Source organism: Triticum dicoccoides, chromosome 4A, assembly GCF_002162155.2.
Source record: "Triticum dicoccoides isolate Atlit2015 ecotype Zavitan chromosome 4A, WEW_v2.0, whole genome shotgun sequence".
Classification (NCBI taxonomy): Eukaryota; Viridiplantae; Streptophyta; class Magnoliopsida; order Poales; family Poaceae; genus Triticum; species Triticum dicoccoides.
The window spans coordinates 210,105,640-210,110,806 of NC_041386.1; the positions used below are offsets into that span (position 1 = coordinate 210,105,640).

Here is a 5,167-nt window from a genome sequence, read left to right on the forward strand (position 1 = left end):
TACTATTACTGCAGTAGCAGGTCGCCGCGCATGCCTGCTCGCTTGCTTCATGCCCCTGTATCGCTTCTCGGCGCAGTATACTTGCCGCCTACTCGCTGTCATTGTTTGCACCCTGAACACACACACACACACCAGCCACCAATTAACATATATGCATACACACAAGCAGCCACGCACCGCATCCTCTATAGACCCAGGACAACATCTTCTATACATCCTGAATTGACGACGTAACACGATAGCAGTACAGAAAACAATTCTATAGTCAAATTTCATCAAACATATGTTTGCCTCGAAATTAGAATATTACGGTAGGGGGAGTGGGATCCAGGGGCCGGAGAGTAGGGAAGGTATACCGGGCGGCAAGTAGGAGGAGTGCGCTGTCGAGGGGGCTGGGCGCCTTCTTCAGCGGGGTTGTGGGACGGACGCCGATGAGCAGCTCGTTCGTCCTCCCCGCATGGCCGACGAGCAGCTACGCGAGATGAGGCAGATTCTCCCGATCTCGTCCAGATTCGGCGACGATGGAGCGAGGACAGGCACCGAGGAGAGGATGGACGGGGGCGCGGCGGTGGAGGGATGGTTCGAGGCGGCTAGCAGAGGGACGGTGCGCGCGGCGGCGAGCAAAGGGACGGGGGCACGATAGTGGAGAGATGGGGCGCAGCCGCGGAGGTAACGCTCGTGTTCTCGTACGGGCTGTGGTAGCAGGGTTTTTTTTGCAAAAAAGCGGAACATTTCCACACTTTAAGTTGGGCTGCGGGTCAATTTATCAGAAACAGGGATACTTTTTTGCAAAAAAGCCCGATGAGAGACGACCAAAAGCAATCGCTGGTTTATTATTAAATAAAAGGAAAACTGCTCGTGCGTTCAACGGGGAAAAACATCACACTCATAACCCAATAAGCATGACCTAAAATAAAAAGGATTATTTGATTAATCTCTCCTCAATTATGTTCAACATGAAGAAAAATTATGCTTTCAGCAAGAACCTTTTATGGGACAGGTAAGATACTATGTATGCCCAGTTGGGTTGTGGATTAAAGTAAAAGAATGAAAAATAAATAAACTCAAGCATAAAATTAAAACACATAGAAAACATTAAAATGAAAATATGGAAACATAATTTCTTCTGTTAATGCAAGATGCTATTGCTCACCTTCATTTCAGAAGCGTACAAAATTTAGGATTTAACATAGCTTTCAACATGAATACTGGAATACTCTGCTATCCCTAACTTCGTACAACTTTGTATTAAAGTTGTACTTGTATCTCACATTCTCACTGAACAAACTTAATATAAGTGTGGGATATATGGATTATCAACCATTCCAAATCACATGGTTATACTTATACAATGAGCGCTGAAGAATTATAATTTACTTGCAATGAGAGTTGCAGATGTATAATTTCATTATACAATGAGGATTGAAGATTTTTTGGCTGGCCTGTAAGACGAAATCATTTATAAGCTTGGAAGACAGTTCCTTCTCCAACTAATGTGTGCACTATGTTATACTTCAGATCTGTAAGTAACCAAATGGAATTGTGGCCATTACAATATCATAGAAAATTGGCAACCGCAATCTACCAAACAATTAGTAACATGAACCCATCCAAGTAAAAAAAATAGGACTTGTAATATTTGTATTCAAATCATTTCATTTCGCTACATAGTTGAGACATCCGCCAGAGCAAGTTGCACTCAATGTTTTAACTGGCAGCATTGCCCAACAAAAAGGTGTATGAAGCAGGGAAACACAGCTTCCAGTAGGATTATGAAAGTTTATATGTCAAGTATATAAATTGCAGCAGCAATCATGATGTATGAAGTGACATACTAAATAATATGCATCTTGGAATAGCTAGGCTCAAAGGTTTGAATTTGTAGAACTGTCAGATTCAGTCCTTTGTTTCAATGGAGACAAGCTTTTTCCGGACGGAGGGAGTACCAATGAAAATGAAAACAACGGACTTATATTTACTGGGAGATGCTAAAAAAACCAAATCAACTCTATAGGGATGGAAAGGGAGAAATGTGTCTCTTAAGTATACCATGATGTATCGAGTGCTAGAAAATTGAGTATTAATTAATTGCATGGGTATCGAGTGTACAAACCATGATGGAGAAGGAGCCGCTCCATCGTGACCTCCTTCACTCCCAGATTCACAGCTGGCATCGCATCATACCAAATCTAGCATCGCATAGTGTCTCTATACGGCAGCGCTGTACCAAGCCCAAGTAAGTCAACAAATCATGTTATCACTACCGATTTCCTCTAATCATTGTTGGCATGATGGATGTAAACAAAAAGAGTCAAATACATCTATTTTCTTTGGAACTGAAGGTGCCATTTAAGTGGATGATTGCAAATATCATACCATAATGTCACATTGCTGTTATAAAAGATGTGCAAATAAGGCAAAAAAATGGGTTGGGAGTGTGCAAATAAGATATAGGGGGAGTACAGGAAGGATGAGGAAGAGGGCGAAGTACCTGCCCATCACGTCCACACAAGAATCCGTCAAAGTAGCCAATTGATCTAACAAAACCTAGAAGAGTACAGCTATTGTTTTCACAACGGAACGAAGTATTCTCTCCACATGTTTTCTGGTACCTTATAACACTGATGCTGCATGAACATTTAGAACCAATTTAAAGGGATCCTTTCGATTGTTTGACAGGTCAAAGGAATAGGTAGTTAGTGAAAGGGGATAAGCCTCTTCGGAGTGAATTGATATTGCATTTAAGTTTAATGAGTGGACTATTTTTTGTAGGAAGAAAAGAGCGACATACACACTAATGTTTACAGTAGAATTTATTCACCGTTTAGCCACATCAAGATTCAAATTTGTTAAACAAAGACTAACAGTCCTAGAAAATAAGTTGTTAGGCGAGAGCTTCTACAAAAAGAGAAAATGAAGTTTGGAGATATTAACCTTTAACTGAACAACGCGACGAACAACAGTACTGCAATTTCACTGTTATACTTGATATGCTTCTATCATTAACCATCAGTACTGTAAGGAAATCTTGCTTTCCTCTCACATTAAGCATAATTTAATTTAGAATTTAGATGCATTTACCAATCTATGGTTTCTATATCTGGACCTGAACAAAAGCATATCAGATTGAGTTCTCTTTCTATTGTTTATCTGTCCAATGTATAGATGATCAGATTGTATAAATCTTCTTCGGGGAAAAGGAAGAACATATTACTTCTAACAACTGGCATTTTGAGTGGAGCCAAGCAATGTCGTTGGGGCCAAGAGAAAATCGGTATTTCACAAATTCTAACACTCAAGTAGCAACTTGCATCCTGATGAAATATAAATACGCTAAGCAAATAAGATAAGAGACAACCTCAACCACATGGGCTAGAGCTTCTTGTTTTTTAATCTAGAAACACATGAGTCAGAACTTGAGCTTTTTCCTTATTTTTCTGGTGGATACCTGAGGATATTGGAGCCCTTGATGGGCTGGTGATGGCAAGATCGAGGTAGCGATTGAGGATCTGGCAGCAACAAAAACCAAGGAGCGATTCTCCATCACCAGCGTTTGCAGCAGCAGCGGTGACCACGGGGATGGCAAGCGCCGTAGCTGATGCTCCTAACCGGCGAAGCAGCGGTGCGAGCGACGGACTACGCAGCTGCGCTCCTCCCAGTGAAGCCGCGGCCGGCGAGACGCGCTCCTCACAGGGATGGCAATCCCCAACTCCAGCCGCCGTCGTCGTTCTGCATGCTCCAGCCGCCGCCGCCGATCCAGCCGCCCCCGTCGTTCCGCATCGAGCGGCGAAGCCGTGTTGACCCGATCCAGAAGGAGCGCTCGAGTGTCCTCCGCCTCCAAGTCGCCGGCGCCAAATTCCAGATCAGATCCGAGTAGGGGTGGGGGCGAAACAGGGAGGGAGGAGGGAGATGGCTAGGGGAAAGATGGAGAAGAGGGGAGGATGGAGCGCCGGCGGGCATGTCATCCACCACGGTATGGCCTGGGGGAGTAGAGGAGGGGAGAAGACGGGGAAGAGGGGCGGGCAAGCTGGAGGGCCGGCGGCTCGAACCCACGTTCGTGTGTGGGTCGAAGAAGGAGACGGGGGCGAGGAGTAAAAATCGAATCGTTTTTTTTCACTTAGACGTCAGGACTACGGGTTCATTAACAAAAACTATAAGGACTTTTATGAAAAAACGCCGCGACGGTGAATTCGAAGACTCAATCCGTGCTTTATTATTAGGGAGAGATAGAATGGTGGTTGTGGAGAAGACAAAAAAGAGAAGATAGTCTCACATCAACTAGGCGTATCAATGGGCTATGGAGATGCCCATCAATAGATATCAATGTGAGTGAGTAGGGATTGCCATGCAACGGATGCACTAGAGCTATAAGTGTATGAAAGCTCAACAAAAGAAACTAGTGGGCGTGCATCTAACTTGCTTGCTCACGAAGACCTAGGGCATTTTTAGGAAGCCCATCATTGGAATATACAAGCCAACTTCTATAATGTAAAATTTCCACTAGTATATAAAAGTGACAACATAGGAGACTCTCTATCATGAAGATCATGCTGCTACTTTGAAGCACAAGTGTGGTAAAAGGATAGTAGAATTGCCCCTTCTCTCTTTTTCTCTCATTTTTTTATTTTTTTATTTGGGCCTTTTCTCTTTTTTTATGGCCTCGTTTTTTATTTTATTTTTTATTTGGGACTTTTCTCTCTTTTTGATGGCCTCTTTTTTTAGTCCGGAGTCTCATTCCGACTTGTGGGGGAATCATAGTCTCCATCATCATTTCCTCACTGGGACAATGCTCTAATAATGATGATCATCACACTTTTATTTACTTACAACTCATGAATTACAACTCGATACTTAGAGCAAGATATGACAAGGTGTGCAAGCTCCAACGCTCGATTTATGGGCTGGTGCAAGCATCTCGGAGTTGGAACATTCGCTTTGATGAGATGATTAAAGCGTTTGGGTTTATGCAGACTTATGGAGAAGCCTGCGTTTACAAGAAAGTGAGTGGGAGCTCTGTGGCATTTCTCATATTATATGTAGATGACATACTTTTGATGGGAAATGATATAGAGCTTTTGGACAGCATTAAGGCCTACTTGAATAAGAGTTTTTCAATGAAGGACCTTGGAGAATCTGCTTATATATTAGGCATCAAGATCTATAGAGA

General features: G+C 43.0%; 1 long non-coding RNA gene across 1 annotated transcript; it reads right to left on the reverse strand.

Moving 5' to 3' along the window:
- Positions 1 to 1,101: 1,101 nt before the first annotated feature.
- On the reverse strand, positions 1,102 to 4,075 carry LOC119285651. The gene is made up of 2 exons (XR_005139622.1): positions 2,114 to 4,075; positions 1,102 to 1,520 (listed from the first exon to the last, which is right to left on the reverse strand). It is a non-coding gene; the product is annotated as an uncharacterized LOC119285651 (long non-coding RNA).
- Positions 4,076 to 5,167: the final 1,092 nt, after the last annotated feature.